The sequence below is a fragment of the Vigna unguiculata genome, chromosome 1 (assembly GCF_004118075.2).
Source record: "Vigna unguiculata cultivar IT97K-499-35 chromosome 1, ASM411807v1, whole genome shotgun sequence".
NCBI lineage: Eukaryota > Viridiplantae > Streptophyta > Magnoliopsida > Fabales > Fabaceae > Vigna > Vigna unguiculata.
Window position 1 is genome coordinate 19,959,465 of NC_040279.1, and position 19,701 is coordinate 19,979,165.

Sequence of the window (19,701 nt, forward strand, 5' to 3'; positions counted from 1 at the left end):
ATTTGATCTCAGAGAGGGACAAAATTAGTTCATGTTAAAAAAATTAGGACTATATTGAATATAAATAACGAATATAGGAACCAAATTAAATATAAAGCATTAGTTCTGACAGTGGCATACTATTGGGTTGACACGTGGACATATAAATTTTTTTAATATATATATATATATAAATCAAAAAAATCACAAAGTGACACGTGACAATTATTGTTCATTACCGTTAATTCTTTAAACGGTGTTAACAAAAAAGAATCAAATTGAATAAAATTGACGAAAATTAAGAATATTTGAATAAACAAACAAAAGACTGATTTGACTTGACAAATATTAAGATAAAAAATATATTTTAACCTTAATTTAAATAATAATTACTAAATGTGTTAACTGTTTTAACCACTAGTATTAATGCATTTTATCATCATATTAAATCCAAAATTAAAATAGGAAAGGGAAATATTCGCAATACCCTATCATATGTTTCTAGTATTTTATTCATTACTGGTTAGAAGAAATTATTGTAAATCATAATTTAATCTGACTATCGTCTTTATAAATAAGAGAAGAAGAAAGACGGACTAGATGAGAATTACGTTTCACAAAAATAATGATTTTCAATAAATTTTAATTAATAATAAAAGTATAAAATAAAGTATTAGAAAAAGCATCTAAAAAAAATTATGACTTAATAATTTATTACATTTATAAAAGAACCAATTTAGTTTTTTCTTTCTAAAGAAAATTCAATGTTTTTTTAAGATTTTAGTTATTCGGAGAGACAAATAAAGTAGTTAAAATCGAAATTATACTTATCGTGAAGGACACATACAATCATAAATCGTGGGATCAGATTATAGATTTTTTTATACAAACAAACATAATATATATTACTAAGTACACATCCAACAAAGCAATTATAGGTTCAAAAGATTTTTCTAAGTCAAGAATAGGGTTGAATTGGCTAAGTGCTAAAAAATATGTTCAATTAAAACTTACGAAAACTCTTTTAAAACGAATTCAATTGACCACTAAACTAGAGATGTAATGCTACAAAATCACACTTTTCCGTCAATTAAAAACAAAAAGAGAAGATTAATATGTTCATGCAATATGACTCAATACATTAAAAAATAAAATCATTCAACAAATATTCTAGGAAGTTACGTAGAAATGCGAAAAGCACCAAACTCACTCAAACATCATTCTTTGTCAAACCACTCTCAGGTTAAGTTGACTTAACTTGAGTTTACTTTTTGACCTTTGACTTGAACTGTTTATTTTGTAGGTCAAGCTAGTGCCAACTTGAAGGATGACAGCACTACTTGAAGTGGAAAAGAGGAGTGGGCTTGAAACCAAACAAGTGGGGCGCATTTTGGAGAGTGGAAGAGCTTGGATTTGACCTTCATTTTAGAAGGTAAAAGGCGCCACATATGAAGGCATAGAGGCCGAGCTAGGGTTCTCTCATTTTCAAGACACCTCCTTTTGACCTAACTTTTACAACCATAGTTTGTCTTTTTTGTTTGTGCACCATTTTGATTGGTATTTTCTCTAAGGGACCCACCATCAACTATAAAAGGGGCTTTCCTAGATGACATTAATCTTGAAGGGTGGATACGTTTTACGAATCTATCTAGGTTGGAATGCTAATAAGCAAGAAATTTGGGAAATTATTTAAAACGAGAAAATGGAAATAAACAAGAAGGTGTAGTGGAAATTGATAGACGTCACACTTCTAACGATGGAAGATAAGCCTGAGAGTTTAAACACGCAAAGGGATGAAGGGCCTCTGATAAAACTCAAGGGTTCTTGAATCACTAAAGAACTTAAGAGAATCACTCTCACTAAGATAAAGGAGATAAACTTAATATTTCTAAATAAAGCTCAACTTGTTTTCATTGATAAAAATGGTTTAGCTTATACAAAAGCTTTAGCCATTAGAACTACAAAAGAGCCCATTAATTGCAATTACAACCCACTTAAGCTAATAATAATCTCACTACTTAATGATTGGTTGTAACTGAAATTGTGGCAACCAAAAGTCACCCAAAAGTATTCAGCAAAGGTCATTTTGGTCTTCCGAAGGCTGGTTCCTAAGTTTCAAAATGGATCCCTAATACAACTTGAAAATAAAATCAAACTAAAGCCCATTAATTGATTAACCCAAAATAGAATTGGTCAGCCAATTTTACAAAGGATTTGGCCATTATTTAAACAAACTAATTACATAGAAACTACAACAAAGTGGCATGTTAGTCTTCCTCCATTTGTGCCATAATGATATTCACATCATATAGACTTATGTAAGGGTTGAATATGACCCCCCTAAGTGTAACATCCCTACTTTAATAAGTTGTATTATTTATTTCAAAATAAAACAGATAGAAAATCTTCTATTTTTTCTGATGTTTCGTATTTTATTGTGGTGTAGTTTAAACATTAAAAATATATTTTATCATGATGTAGTTTTTACTTATTGAAAATAACAATAAAAAGAAAACAAAACTAATAAAATATGTATATATATAAATAAATAAGTGCATATATATATGTTCCTGCAGAGAACAAATAAGAGATTAGACACGAGCGTCACCTTACCATGTAGTCCGCTATCTCTTCAATTGGCCTCTTCCCGGTCGATACATGTCAGCTTGGACCCAGGGGGGTTACCTGCAGAAGAATCTCCGAAGCTCAAGTAAGTCAAAGCTCTCAGAGAGTCAAATTAGGGATTAATGAATGCGTACCTTTAAATGATGGGGTCCACGTGTATTTATATAGCATTAATGACGTTTGACCATTTCATGGGCTGGGCCTTGACTTGGGCTCTAGGTAGGGCTTGTGAGTGGGCCAGGGCCCAAACCCAGGCCCTTAAGGTTTATTGGACGTGGATGTCTCCATTATGTTGAGTTCATTAGAGTGGTCGGCCTAGGTTCTAAACTTAGCGGATATGCTGGAGTAGTCGGTCTAGGCCGGCTATTTGTCTTGATGGCTTACGTTGATGTAGGTTAGGCTAAGCTGACCTAGGCTGGATACTTGGCTGTCTTGATATGCACACTTTTTACTTGGTTGAGTTTGGCTAGGTACAGTACACCAGTCTCCCAGCCTTGTCCGATATGGGTTGTCGGTCAAGGATGATATGTGTTGGTAAGCTAGCGGAAACGGCTAGGTGTGATACACTAGTCCCCCAGCCTTTAAGTGTGATGAACAGTGTTAAGGCTTATAATTTGCAACTGTCAGAAGGTAGGTGAAGGGGCGTCAATTGGTCATATCAAAAAAGTTTTGGCGCCGTCATTTTGGAGTGGGTTTTTCGTAATGATGGTGTCGCTTGATCTGTGATATGGTTTTGGCGGGAAGAGGTTCGTCGTTTGGGATCACAGGCTATAAATATGTGCTTGAAAACAAATAAGAGGTTACCTGTTTCATTTGTGATTTCTGAATTTAAAGACCTTGTGCGCGTAAAAGTGTCCGACTAGTCCTCTATCTCGACCGACATCTTTCCGTAAAAAACGAAATCAGGTATGTCCAGTAATAGTAGCGTGTCTACGTCTAGTAGTAGTGAAAGTACCGAGTCAGATAGGAGTAAGGATGGACGACTTGGCGGAGAAGGTACAAGTTCCGGAGTTGTTACAAGCGGAATGCCGATGAAGGTGGTGAGGGAAGTTCGAGAGGATCCTCCTGAGGAGTTGGAGGAGAGTAACTGGCCGACCAAGGGCGGCTACGGATGGGTCGCTGCTGATGTTCGTGACCAGTCATCATTATTTAGGTGGTCCCGTCTGTTAAAATCTTGGCTAAACTGTACACCCGTTATGTCTAAGGGTGTCAGCAGAGATATCGTTTCGTTGGAGAGGGTGAGTGCCATCGACCGGGTATGCCACGGGTAGGAGGGGGCTACCGAGAAATTCTTTTTCATGTATATGTGCCATTTTTCACAGCTTCATGTACGACTACCCTTTGACGACTTTACTATGGGTGTGTTACGGGCATTGAATGTGGCGCCTACTCAGCTTCATCCTAACAGCTGGGCCTACTTGCAGGCCTTCCGCATTTTGTGCGAGTCTTTGTACTTGGAGCCTACTCCCTATGCATTCTTGTATTTTTATGACACCAGACCCCGAAGGCCGGCTACTTGGCTTTCTTTAATCAGTCGTCCTAGCATCAGCAGGTTGGATGCGTTCTCCCAATCTTTCAAGCACTTCAAAGACGGGTACTTCAAGGTCGTTGTGAAGGAGGGGGGTGAGCCGCATTTCTTGAATGCGGATGGGAGTACCAAGTTTCCCTTTAGCTGGACCAACAATCCTTCTCGTTATAAAGACATGGGAGTGGAGGAGTTGTCGGCTGGTGACCAGGAGGTGGTGGGGATGTTGTTGAGATTTGTGGATAAGTTGCCCACTAAGGGTCTAGTTAGGGTTTATAATTCAGTGCATCCGATAATAGATATTGAAGGTATCTGTTTATTTCTTAAGCTGTGTTAATGATGCTAAGTTGTTTTGATCCGAGTTATGATATGTTATTGCAGGGCATATGGCGCAATCTTGTAAGAAGAATTTGGTGCTCTTTCAATCGCTGAGGAAGGAGATGGCCGCTAAGGCCAAGGCAGCTGGGAAAGCCGATGTTCCTAACTTGCAGGACTCGGTTGTGGAAGTACACGTACACGGCGGAACGAAAAGGAAAGCTGAACTCCCGCCTCGACCTGGGAAGGGTAAAGACGTAAAGAAAATAAGGGCGGCTATTCTTGGGTCGGCTAGCGGGGCGGGATCGGCTAGTGGAGAGAGGTTACCTGAGGCCGGGCTGATCGAGTTGCCGGAGATATCCGTGAGGAAGGATATCTCGATCAACTTTCCAGACACTGTTGTTAACTCCATTGATAACATGGAGGTTGATCATATCGTGAGAACAATGGTGGAGTTTGGAAGCAAGGCTTTAGTCTTGGGTCGGCGTGTAGGGTCCCTTTACCGAAGGGAAGTAAAGGAGGTGGGGGAGTTGCAGGGTAAAGTGGACAAGCTTGAGGAGGAGAAGGCGGCCCTGGAAAAGGAGAAAGAAGGGTGGGAGGCGGAGAGGAAGAGGCTGGCATCATGGAGAGTGCGTTGTTTGGACTCTGAGGAAAAACTGAATAAGCGTATAGGGGAGCTGGAAGAAGACTACGAGGATTTGAAGGACAAGTACGACGGGGCTGTTGGGGAGTTGGATGATTTGAAGAACAACGTTATTCAAGAGCATATAAATGGTTTCGAGAAGGGGTTGCGGCAGGCGGCCTTTTTCTATCAGGATGTGGATGCCTTGGATTCGAGATTTGACGTGGATAAGGATGTAGTTGACGGGAAGTTGGTGAGGGAGGATGAGGAGGGTGCGGAGGAGGTGGGGGAGAAGGCGGCAGAGGAGGAGAAGGACTTGGGAGCTGTTGTGGTGGGTGAGGAGAACGAGGGGGTTTAGTTAATTCATTTTATCTTGAGACTTGAACTTTTGTTTGTAATAATTCGTACATTGTTTTACTTTGCCTTTAACATGATGAATGCCTTGTGTATGCTATGTTAGATGTTGTTAATATGTATGATTTTGTTGTGTTAGCGGTATGGATAATTGTGCGGTAAGGGTGGGGAACTTAAAACGAATGAACCATGTTAAAGGGTGTTCGACCCAGGCCGCTTACTTGGGGTAAGGGTGGGGAACTTAAAACGAATGAACCATGTTAAAGGGTGTTCGACCCAGGCCGCTTACTTGGGGTAAGGGTGGGGAACTTAAAACGAATGAACCATGTTAAAGGGTGTTCGACCCAGGCCGCTTACTTGGGGTAAGGGTGGGGAACTTAAAACGAATGAACCATGTTAAAAGGTGTTCGACCCAGGCCGCTTACTTGGGGTAAGGGTGGGGAACTTAAAACGAATGAACCATGTTAAAGGGATAAAGTCATAAAGTAGGGAACCATTCTTTTTATTTATTTAAATTGGGGTGCCTCGTTAAAACCTCCTTGGCCAAAACCCTCCTTAGGAAAAAAAGACCAAGTGAGGAAAAAGAGTACACCCATGGTTACAAGTATTGATTCGCCTATGATACATGTTCAGCTGAAGTAGAACTTGAGGTGGGATACATTCCATGTGTTGGGGATCTCTTCCCCAGATAATTGTTCTAGGCGATAAGCCCCACCTCCTGTGTCTTCTTGTATGCGGTATGGGCCGTCCCAATTGGCGGAGAACTTGTCATCCTTCTTTCTAGCACTGCTGGCCATTCTCCATACTAGGTCTCCGACGACAAACGGTCGTGGGTGTAGATTTGCGTTATATTTCCTGGCAGCTCGTTGTTTGGCGGCTAGATTGCGTATTTGGGCTTTTTCTCTGAGTTCGGGAAGGAGGTCGAGATGTAAGGCCATGTTTTGGTGGTTGTGAGTTGGGTCGTATAGTTCTCGACGCAGGGATGGTTCGCCAATTTCTACTGGTATCATGGCGTCTGCGCCGTAGACTAGGCTGAATGGGGATTCGTTTGTTGATGATTGAGGGGTGCATCTGTAGGCCCATAGCACTTCGATTAACTCTTCTGGCCATCGGCCTTTCGCGGTATCCAACCTTTTACGTAGCTCTACGAGAATAACTTTGTTTGCCGATTCCGCTTGTCCATTGGTCTGTGGATGTTCTACAGAACTTGTGATGTGTTTGATGCCTAAGCCAGTGTAGAATTTTGCTAACTCCTTGTCGATAAACTGTCGGCCATTGTTTGTTATGATGGTATGTGGTACACCATATCTGCATATGACATCCTTCCACACAAACTGCTGGACTTGTTGGGCCGTAATGGTGGTCAATGGCTTGGCTTCAATCCATTTGGTAAAGTAGTCAACGGCTACGATTAGGAACTTGACTTGTCCCTTGCCGGGTGTGAAGGGTCTTAGGATGTTCATTCCCCACTTAGCGAATGGCCAGGGGGACAGTATGTGGTGTAGTTGTTCTTGTTTCTGATGTATCAGGTTGCCATGCTTCTGGCATGGTTTGCATTTCCTGACGTAGTCTTGGCAGTCCGCCTCTATCGTGGGCCAGAAGTATCCGGCTCTGAGAACTCTTGTGGCCATGGTGCGTGCGCTTGAATGATAACCACAGATTCCTTCGTGTAGTTCCTTAATGATATACTAGGCTTGCTCTGGCGTGACACACTTAAGTAGGGGTTGGCCGTATCCGCGTTTGTAGAGGTCTTCGCCTACCATAGTGTACCTGGCGGCCTTGGCCAGCCAAGTTTTGTCCGCGTCGGAAGGAGGGTTGTCGGTTTTGAGGTACTGAATGTAAGGGGTGGTCCAGTTTGGGTTTTGAAAGGGGGTGATGCTGTTTGATGGGGTGTGGGTTAACGTTTGACAAGTGTGCGTGACGGAAGGTGTGGCTAGTGTTTGCTGTAGCAGGGATCGGTTACGGTTTTTTAGTTTGGTACTGGCTAATTTGGAAAGGATGTCGGCTCTGACATTGTCGGTTCTGGGGATATGTTCGACGCGGACCTGTTCAAAGGCGGATTGAATAATTGCGCGGACCAGATGGTAATATTGTTGAAGGATGGGGTCTTTGATTTGGAACTCGTCGTTCAGGTGGCCCACTGTGAGTTTGGAGTCGGTTTTGCATGTTAACTTTTTGACGCCGACTTCACGGGCTAGGGAGAGCCCGGCGAGGATAGCTTCGTATTCGGCTTGGTTATTCGACGTTTTAAACGCGAAGTGAAGAGACTTCTCAATGAAGATGTCGTTGGGGCCTTCCAACACGATGCCGGCGCCGGCACCCCTTGGGTTCGAGGAGCCATCTACATGAAGCGTCCATTGGTCCTCAACAGGTGTTTGTTGTAGGTCATTGACGAAGTCTAAGAGACATTGGGCTTTGATGGGGCCGTGGGGTTCATAGCAGATGTTGAATTCGGAGAGCTCCACGGCCCATGATGACATGCGTCCAGCTAAGTCCGGCTTTTGTAGTATCTTTTGGATTGGGTAATCGGTCTTGACGGTTATGGTGTGGTTTTGAAAATACGGGCGTAAGCGGCGTGCGGCATGGACCAAGGATAGGGCTAGTTTTTCTACCATTTGGTACCTGGTTTCAGGATCTTGTAGTGTCCCGCTTACGAAATAAACGGGATGTTGCGTGCCTTCTGCTCTTGGACAAGGGCAGCGCTGACGGTGTGATCGGTGGCCGTGATGTACACTAGCAGAGGTTGGCTGATGTCGGGTTTGCGGAGGATGGGGGGTGAGGTTAGGGATGTTTTGAGTTTCAGGAAGATCTGTTCACAATCATCAGTCCACGCGAACCGGGCGGATTTCTTTAGGAGCTGGATTATGGGTTGAGTTTGTTCTGCTAGTTTTGGTAGGAAGCGAGAAATGGCCGTGAGGCGGCCAATTAGTCGTTGGACTTCCTTGACAGTGGTGGGGCTGCGCATTTCGATGATGGCCCTGCATTTTTTGGGGTTAACTTCTATGCCGCGCTGGGTTAACATGAAACCAAGGAATTTACCCCGGTCGACACCGAATACACATTTGTCGGGATTTAGGCGGAGATTATACTGGCGCAGGGCGGAGAATACTGCCTCTAAATCTTTAGCGTGTTGATGATGGCTTGGGGACTTGACGACCATGTCATCGACGTAGACTTCGACACAGTGTCTTGTCAGATGGCTGAAGACTTTGTCCATTAGCCGCTGGTAAGTTGCCCCAGCGTTTTTAAGGCCAAAGGGCATGACTCTATAGAAGTAGTTGGCGTCATCGGTGATGAAGGCGGTCTTGTGCATATCTGCTGTGGCCATGGGTATTTGGTTATAACCTGAGTATGCATCTAAAAAGCTAAGCACTTTGTTTCCTGTCGCGCCGTCTACGAGTCGGTCGATGTTGGGTAGGGGGTAAGCGTCGCGAGGGCATGCCTTATTCAGGTCTGTGTAGTCCACGCACATCCGCCATTTGCCATTGGCTTTCTTCACCAAGACAACGTTAGAAAGCCAGGTGGTGTATTGTGCTTCTTCTATGAACCCTGCGTTCAGTAACTTCTCGGCCTCTGCTTTGGCTGCTTGTCTGCGTTCTTCCCCAAGTTTGCGTTTTTTCTGGGATACGTAGCGGGCTTCTTTGTATATGGAGAGCTTGTGGGATGCGACCTTGGGGTCTACCCCAGGGAGGTCGGCGGCTGACCAGGCGAAAAGATCCGTGTTATTGGTGAGAATGGGTGTGATTGTGGCACGCTCATCAGAGTTCAAACCGGTGCCCAAGTTAATGGAATGGCCATTGGGGAGTTCCAGGGGAGTAGTGTCCTCGACTGGTTCGAGGCGGGCATCCCGGCCTATTCTGGGGTCAAGGTCCTCGCCGGATAGGGCTATGGGGGAATTAGGTGGCCGATCGATGTGGTTTGTTTGTTGGATTGGGAGTTGCGGTCTTAAGCTTGCCATGTAGCACTCGCGTGCCAGGCGTTGGTCACAGTGGATGGTCAGGATATCGCCGGATGGTGCTGGGAACTTCATGGCCAAGTGAGGGGTAGAGACGACTGCACCAAGGGTATTGAGGGAGGAACGGCCCAGGAGTATGTTGTAAGATGTGGGCGCATCGACTACAAGGAAGCGGATTGGGATGGTTTTGGTTTGGGTTCCTTCCCGAAAGACGGTATGGAGGTCTATGTAGCCCCGGGTGTATACTTGTTCGCCGGAAAAACCGTATATGGGCTCATCATATGGTATCATGGCGGTGTCAGGAAGTTGTAACTTTTGGTAGGTGGCCCAGTAGAGGATGTCAACTGAGCTGCCTTGATCCACAAGGACTTTCTTAACGGCATAATTTTCGATTTCAACTGTGATGACCATGGGGTCGTCCTGCTGGTGGTCGAGGCCGCAGAAGTCGTCGTTTGTGAATACGATGGGGGGCATACGTCGTCTGTGATGGGATTGAGTGATGTGGTTGATGGATTGTATGTGGCGGAGGTGTTTCTTTCTGGCGGACGAGGTGGAGCCTCCGCTTGCGAAGCCACTAGAGATGGTGTTAATGGTGCCTCGTAAGGGGGGGTCGGCATGGGTAATGTTGGTGTGGGCGGGCTCTGGTTGTTGGTTGTTGGGTTGGGTGGGGTTATTTTGGTGGGCGTTGTTTGGTTGTCGTCTGTGGTCATGTCGTGGAGGGTGGCGGGATCGGGAGAAGGAATGGTCATCCCTACGGATGAAGCGGCGAAAGTGGTCGGCGCGTACCAGTTCTTCGATCTTATCCTGGAGCGCTTTGCACTCTTCTGTAGTGTGACCGTGGTTGCGATGGTACCGACAATACTTGGTCATGTCGGCGTTAGGAGGGGTGGTTGTCTTTCGTGGTGGGGGGAGGAGGTCAGCTTGGAGGGCCTCGTCTAGGATGCGGGAGCGGGCTACTGTGAGTGGAGCGTATCTGGTGAAGCGGGGTTGGCGGGGTTCGCGTGGGCGGGTGTCAGGGCGCGGGTGAGGCTGTGGGGTGGGATTGGAGGTGGTGTTGGAGGTGTTGGCGGCGTAGTCGTTACAGAATTTAGTGTGAAGAGTTTGCATTTCTTCCATGCGAACGTAGTCAGCTGCGCGCAGCTTGAGTTCGTGCATGGAGGTGGGTGGGTGGAGGTAGACGTTGTTGGCGAAAGGGCCGGGTTGTAGGGTGAGGGTCATACATTGAAGTATCATTTCCTGGTTGAGGTGTGGTGTATGAAGTGCGGCTTTACTGAAGCGATCAATGAATGTTCTAAGTGGTTCATTGGGTTCCTGTCTGATACCCAGTAGGGATATGGTGGTGGTTTGATGTGGGCGGCTGCCGGCGAAATGTGTGGAAAACATGTGGGAAAGGGTGTCGAAGTTATCAATGGAGTAGGGTGGGAGGGTGGTAAACCATTCTAGGGCGGGGCCTTTGAGGGTGGTGGGGAAAGCTTTGTAGAAGACTGCGTCTTGGGATGTGTTTAGGGCAACGTGGGTGATGTAGACTTTCAGATGTTCGTCGGGGTCGGTTTCTCCCGTGTAGCGATCGAGGTTGAAGGGTTCCCACTGGGCCGGGAGAGGGGTGTTAGCGATAAAATCGGTAAACGGGTGGCGGCGTCTGGGCTGGTGAGGGGGGGAATGTGGGGTGGGGGTGGGTGGTTGATCATAGCAGGAAAGGTGGATGTGATGTTATGAGGAGGGATGTGGGTTGTGGGAAGATATTGTGGGTTGTAGGGTGGAATGTATGTGGTGTGGAGAGCAGGGGTATGTTATGGGGAGCGTGGGTGGTTGAGGGTGCTGTGAGGCCTGGGTGACCGGATGGAAGGTGATGGGGATGTGTGGAGGCAGGGGGTGTTTGTTGGGTGGTGGTGAAGGTGTGGGGGGTGGGATTGTATTCACTTTCTTCCTCTGTAGGCTGGAAGGTCGGAGACTTCACAGCTTCAGAGGTTTCTTTGGCTTTTCCCTTCAGGTTGGCGTCTGCCTCGATCTTTCTCCTGAGGCGGGAGTTCTCTTGTTTTAGCGCTTCCATTTCCTCAACGATGCGCTTCTTCAAGTTTGTGAGCTCTTGTTGCATCTTTACCTGACCGTCTAGGATGGCGGCCAAGTCAAGGGTGATGCCAGAAGGTCCAGAGGGACCAGCGTCCACTTGCTTGTTAGCTCCAGCTTTGCTACGGGTAGAAATCATCGTCGGAGAAAAACGGGTACTAAAGGTGCTCGTCTCGTGCCCCACGGTGGGCGCCAATTGTTCCTACAGAGAACAAATAAGAGGTTAGACACGAGCGTCACCTTACCATGTAGTCCGCTATCTCTTCAGTTGGCCTCTTCCCGGTCGATACATGTCAGCTTGGACCCAGGGGGGGTTACCTGCAGAAGAATCTCCGAAGCTCAAGTAAGTCAAAGCTCTCAGAGAGTCAAATTAGGGATTAATGAATGCGTACCTTTAAATGATGGGGTCCACGTGTATTTATAGAGCATTAATGACGTTTGACCATTTCATGGGCTGGGCCTTGACTTGGGCTCTAGGTAGGGCTTGTGAGTGGGCCAGGGCCCAAACCCAGGCCCTTAAGGTTTATTGGACGTGGATGTCTCCATTATGTTGAGTTCATTAGAGTGGTCGGCCTAGGTTCTAAACTTAGCGGATATGCTGGAGTAGTCGGTCTAGGCCGGCTATTTGTCTTGATGGCTTACGTTGATGTAGGTTAGGCTAAGCCGACCTAGGCTGGATACTTGGCTGTCTTGATATGCACACTTTTTACTTGGTTGAGTTTGGTTAGGTATGGTACAATATATATATATATATATATATATATATATATATATATATATATATATATATATATATATATATATATATATATATATATATATATTAAAAAAATATCAGGTAAAAATATATTAGTTAAAATGTTATTAAATAGGTGAATGTATTAAAAAAAATGAAGAACCTTATAAAGATATAAGAAGATAAGGAGAGAGAATAATAAGAAGAAAAATAGAAAAAAGAAAAAGGAAAAGGAGAGGATAACCTAAAATGATAAATATTATGTCTTCATTAATGGAAGTAATGATGATTTGGAAAAATTAGCACATGTACGACTTATATATATATATATATATATATATATATATATATATATATATATATATATATATATATATATATGGAGATGAAATGAAGTGAAGGGAATAAGTTACGTGAGAAAGAGGGAGAAGGAAAAAAAGGAGAGAGAGAAAGAAGAGAGAGAGAAAGAGAAAATAGAGAGAGAAAGTTTACCGTCAAAGATCGGAAGGGATTCTAGTCCACTTCAAATATTATTAGTGTGTCATTCAATCAATAAGGTAAGGGGGTAAGATTAAGTTATTTTTATATTAATCTTGATAAACTCATGAGTGTTATATTAATCTTTATTTATTTTGAATCAATATTATTTTATTTACTTTCATTTCAATTATTTTCATTTATTATCCTATTATATTTATTTAATTTATCTCTAGTTATGCATTGGTCCTGATTATTTATTTTATTGAATTTATCTCCTATTATGTACTGGTCTTGTTTATTTATTTTATTTAATTTATCTCTAGTTATGTACTGGTCCCGTTTATTTATTTTATTTTAATTTATTTCTAGTTATGCACTGGTCCTATTTATTTATTTATTTTATTTATTTTCAGTTATGAACTGATCCTTTTTATTTATTTCATTTAATTTATCTTCAGTTACACATTGGTCTTGTTTAATTTATATTTTTCTTATTATAATTATTTATAACATTCTAATCCTTATCTAGTTATTTGTTTAAAGTTCTTGCTTTGATTATTATTTTGTAATTATATTAGAATTCAATAAAAGTTAAAAAAAGGAGTAAAAGTAAATATTATTTTATTCAGTGAGCTTGGATAGAAGAAAATTACATGTACATTTTATTGTTATTTTATATTCTTTGTGTATAGTTTATACAATGACATAATTTGATAGTCATCATATTTTATGACCTTTGAAAATGTCCAAGAGTATGTAAGTTAAGAAAGGGTTAAGTCTGGTTTCAATAAGTTGAGATCAAACCATTGTCAAAGTGTTTGTATTTGGGAAGTAATAGTTTGGTACATTGTAGGATGAAAGGCAGGAACCATGGTGGAGTTTAGGAAGTTTTACCAAGTAGATGAATACCAGGATAGTTCAGAATGGTGCTCTGGACTAGGATATTCATAGGCCAAACTTGGCATTATCCGATACCTGCTCAGCATCACCAATGTTAGGTAGTGAGTATATATCTCTTTTATGGACCAATAAATGACTAATATTCTTGAGAAAGAAATAATTATGTTTGTGCCAATGTTTTATGAGAAAAACTTAACTACCTAATCACTTGCCAAAGTAACTTTTGATGTTCATAATGGATCCTTAGAAGTGGAATATGGATCCATATGTCTGGTATAACGAGATATAGTTTTGTGGTTGTAGGTCTAATTCTAGGACCTCAGTGTCTATATTGGTTGTTGAGTTTATTAAGATTGATATTTAAGACTTATAAAGATCTCACTCTTTTCATATTTTTCATTCATATATACCTGTTGCATGAGTAGAAGGGGAACTTGCTCAATGAGAGTTGTTCGAGATATTATTGATGGATCTTCTAAAGATTGACTCGTGGATAATTTATATTAATATCTTAAGGAGATATTAAAAATATAGATAATCTTCTATTTTGATGCAAAACTCTTAATATTATACAAATACATATTTTTGTAATATTTCATGAACAATTATAGAGATGTAAATTATTGATATATATATATATATATATATATATATATATATATATATATATATATGGATATGAAGTTATGTTATTGTTAGTATCCTCTCAAGGAAAATCTTATTGTACAAAAAAAAATTCCATCTTTTTATCAAATAATAATTATTTAATATAGTAGTCGGGGTGTCACACTAAGTGTCGTGGTTCATCTTGAATACCTCTCCCCTTTCATGTCTTCCATAATTTTTTCTATTTTCTCCTCTTTTGGTTACGTATTTGCACTTTCAATTCACATTTACATTTCTTTTTTATGAGATCTCAAATCAATCCATGGAATAGAGGAAGTTGTGAGCCCTTGATTGAGGACCAAAGGAGGGTGATCAAGAGCATGTATAAAGGCAATTTATTCACTTATTGTGCACACATAGGCACCTAGTGAAGCAGAGTGTAAGCATAGCGAAAAATGTGTGAACATGAATTTAGCCAAAACTTGAGGAGAATAATAACTATAACATCTGAACTTGAGGCAACTAAAACTTGGAGAACATGTTGGCTTCTTTTGCACGCTTCATTAGTAGATAACTTATCATATACTCTTATTTTAATCCTAGTTACGTAGGGCATTAGTTTATGATTAGGCAACAACCTCTCTTCCTATAAATATGAGACATCACTTGTATCATAATCAAATTTGGATTTTAATAGAAAAGAAACTTTGTAGAAATTGAGAGTGAATTGTTCTCTCTTAATCGTGAGTCTCATCTGGAGTGTGAGCTTCAAGTGGCAACTCAACCCTTACTCATCTTTGAGCATCTCTAAAGTGGTGTGGAAACATTCCATTCCAAGCATCATCCACTCGTATCCTTCATCTTCTAGTTCAAAATTAAAGTCTTCAACCACATAAGTTCCTCTTTCCATTCAAATTCTACTGTTGATTGCTATTTTGTCGAGCATGTGTTGTGCATCAATGTTCCATTCATAAATCAACTTGTACAATTTTTGTGTGTTCCTGATTTTGATTTCCATTAATTGAACTCTCTTATTCTCTAGAGCCCTTAGGAGTGAATCTTCACATCTAGATAATCTTGGTTGTCTTAATGTCTAGTGGGGATCTTCCTTGACCTTGCTTAATCACTATAACACCATATAATTCTAAAAATGAAAATGGGTGTTTATCATTTGGTATATAATTCCTAGGTTATCTTGAAGTGTGGTGTTTTATTATGTTAACTTTCAATTGTGTTTTCTTATTTTCTTGGTGGAGTTCTCGATCAACATGGGAAAAGATTGGTATTAGCTCATTTTATACTTGGCTTTGAGGTTAGAGTATCACAATCACATCATCTACATGTTTGATGTGTTTCCAAGTTGACAACATGTTTTCTTGCTTTGTTTATGACATGACTGAATGCTTCTTCTATGTGTCACATATTCACTTCAAGTTTTTGTGTCTTAAGAGTCTTTAAATTTGGTTATCCTTTGTTTTGAGTCATATGCCATATGCCAAGTAGAAGTTTTCTTTTCTTGTTACCCAAGTAGTTGAAAATGCATGATCAAGTGACTAGTTTATGTGTATATGCCTTTGAATTGATTAATTGACCTAAAACTACTAGCTAAGTTTTCAAATAGATATAGACACCTTTCTTGAAATTGTGCTTAGCTAGAATCTCAAAACAAAACAAAAAAAATCCAGCTCTAAAACACACAAGTAGAGAGCTATTTTTTCTCTTTGAACTAAAAAATAAGAAAAATGTGGAGTGGTATGATTCTAGCTTGCATGAAATTGAGTGTTTGATGTGTGTGGAAATTGGTTTCATTACTAATTGGACCAAGTCTTCTTTGGTATATGCATGTTCATTGGTCTTTATGAGTGCACAATCAAAATACTTTGCATATAGTCTTTCTATCAAGCTTTGTTTGTGTTATTATTCTTGCTATTTTTGTCACATATTTTTCCCTTTTTTAGAATTTAGCTTTCCTTATTTTTGTACTTTTCTTTCTTGTCTTTAGGTTCTTGAGCTTTTTCATTTGAAGTTTTCTTTTCTTGAACCTCTTTAGTGTGTTTGTCGTGAATACCCTTTCACTTGTGCTTGCTAGTCTCATTGATTTTAAGACTTAGAGAAGCTTACACCCTTTTAGTAGAACTTGAGTGATAGCCTAGCCCTTTTGCATGTTGTGAGGGAACCCAAACACATTAGAGCTATTATTTTTGGTGCATATTGGTCTCGACTTTATCATTAACTAAATTATTTTTTTGTTTTTGTGTCTCGATTTTGAGCTTTTTGGTTGTAAGCAAAATCAATTTGGAAGAAATTATTGAAGATAAATCACCCATCAAATACACCCCTAGCCAAGGTGAAGCTTTGATTAAACAACATGACAAGGAATCGATTTTGGTGGAGCTCTTTAAGGAGATGGAGTTGTCTAGAAAGAGGATGGATTTGTCAATAAGAGACAATGAAAGATACTAAATAGACACCATCCAAAAACTTGAAGTGGAATAGCAAGAAAGAAATACTATAAGGAGGAGAAGCCCCTCTTAGGAAGAGTCTTGTGGCATGGGACGTAGGAGGCACCATGGAAGAGAAAGAAGGCAACATTATTCCCCAAGAAAGCCATCATCATTGATAAAGATACCTAAGTTTCATGGAGATAATGATCTCGATATGTACTTTAATTGGGAAACCATAGTAGATAAAATTTTCAATGTACGCCATGTAGGGGATCAAGAACAAGTTGATCTAGTGGTGGTAGAATCAAGTTTGTCATTTGATAAACCTTATAGTCGCTTCAGATTTAGTAAAAACTTGATTTTCTCACTAACTAATGTTGTGTAGTGACAAACCAAGGATCAATCCTAGGAGAGAAAACTTAACTTCAAATGATTCTTGAGTGTGTTTGCATAAAATGGAGGAAATAGTGGCATGAACATTAGTCATGGTTTCAATTGATTGATTATCTTTTTCTCTTCATCAAAAGACCTCAAATTGGTGTAGATGACTGTTCATCATTTGGAACTCAGTTCATTTACAAATTGAGTCTAGTATTGAATCGAGATATTAAGAATCAACAATTAAACTCAATCACAAGGTTCAACCATGAAGAACAAAAAATACATGAAGAATGAACAGTGAAAACAGAGAAAATATGAATTCATTGAATATGCACATACTTACAACAAGTTCAAATGGTGAAAATGGAATGAAAACCACATAGAAACTGAGGAATCCTTGATGTTGAAGCTCGTCGTGTGATCAACAATTTCAAGAACTCCAAGGAATGAAAAAAAAATGTAGAGAAACATGGAGAAGAATGGTGCTTTTGTGTGTTGTGGAAGTAGTGTATGGATGTGTCTCATGTGGATGGATGGTTCTTTTTTGTAGCATAATGATCTAACCAATATATCAGTTTTCAGAATTTGAAACTTGAAACTGCCTATTACTAGTTGCAACTACTGCAAAAAATTCCTAAAACCAAAACTAAACTACCTCCTAATAGATTAACCAACTATCTAATAACCTGAGTGGTAGGTTTTCCATTGCAGACACTAATTGGAGCAGGTCAACCATGTTGTGTCATTGTGTCCATTCTCCTATAGCAAGTAATACAACCAGCTAGTTGTGACAACTCATCCTTAGCTTTTGATTCAACTCCTTCATATGCATCCCTCATGGTAGCCATTGTTCCTTCAACTCAGCAACCTTCCTTTGACTAAAGTCACTTCCAGTAGCTCATCATACACTCCATCCTGCACTCATAACTAAAGAAAAGAGTTAGGATCACCAAAGTTATGCTACACTCTAAATCTACATTAATTAACCAAACAAGCAAAAATTAGAATTTCTATGCATCTCTTGATTAATTCTTTGCAATTTCAAGGTTAGCACAAGTATAGTTGAGTACCCTCAAGCTTTCCCTACATGTGCCATGTCCATTGGAGATTAAATGAAAAAAAGTCAACTTTAAGTCAACCCTCTGGTCAACTCTCATGGAAAAGTCCACTTTGCATAAATTTCATGAGGCTTGGCTGATTTGGATTCTCTAGTGGCCTTCAATGACCACCACAATGTTGTCCTTGAACCTTTTAGCTACATTATACTTTCAAAGCTCAAATTAATGTTAGTTAAACCAAGATTCTTCCTAATGACACTTAAATTAGGCCACATACTTTATCATTATGGTTACTCCTAAGTCTATCTACTTGAACTCAAATGCTACAAACCTACATATAATTCTATCATCTGGGCATAACTATATGTCACTGGACTATTCTAAGAGTACTTCTAGGGCTTACACTAAAAATGCTTTAAAAATACCTTATTAAGCTATTTTTATAAAACTAGACTAAAAAACTAACTAAACTAATTCTAAGCTAATTACTCCTAGTTAACAACTTAAAACTGCCTCAAACAACATAAATAGCTAAGAAAAACTCTAGAGATAAGGGACTTATCAATGGCATCAACTTTGTATGAACTCTTACTGAGGGCCACCTACGGTTTCTTGGATGGACATTATGGGACATATTCATGCTAGATTTGTGACCTCCTATTATAGGAGGAAAATTCTTTTGAAGCTCCAAAGGCTTCAATAAAGATCAATGTATGTGAATAATTATTCAAAGTTGCTTGAGTCTTTGCTACTCAAGGCGGGTTTGCATGATGAAAGTGATAAAGCCAAGGTAGCTAGGGTTGTTAGGGGCTTAAGAGAGATATACATGATGTGGTAGAGTTATATGAATACTCTTCAATTGAAAAGAAAAGATGGGGTGAAAAGGAGTGGCTCATATAATGACTACTATACTAGTTCATAAAAGGGAAAGGAAAATGAGAAACATGATAAAACACCTTCCAAGTCTCTCTTAGAGCCACCACATAGGGTCAATTTGCCTAGAACTTCAAGTGCCACTCCTATCTCTTCCAATGCACAAAGGTTAAGCTCCATTAAGTGTTTCATGTGTTTAGGGTATGAACACATAACTTCTAATTGTCTTAACAAGAGAGCTATGACCCTAAATGAAAAAGGAGAGGTTGAAAGTGAACACCCTTCTTCGCCTTTCCCTTATAGAGAATCCTCCTCTCGCTCATCTTCCTCTTCAAGTGAAGATGAAATCAAAGTAAGTGAATGAGACTTGTTGGTTGTTAGACACATGCTATGAAAAGTTCCCAAGGAACTGGAATCTTCTCAAAGAGAAAAAAATCAAAAATAAGTTTTTGAGTGATTTGATTGATGTGATACAATAGAAATTAAGTTTAATTGAAAGAAAGACAAGATTACCAAATTGTCTTTGATGTTGAAAGTAATCTAAAATTACATTTAGATGAGTTAGATTTATTTTATAAAAAAATTTAAAAGAATAAATTTAAAAATAAATATTATTTTCATAAAAAATAACAAAAATACAAAATATTTGTCATTGAAAATTTTTTTGATTAACAATTTAGAAATTTGGGGTATTAATTATTTTTGTAAGCGCAATTTTAAAAGTCATATTTTTATATTATTATTATAATTATGCAAAATTATTAGTGATGATTATCGCCAT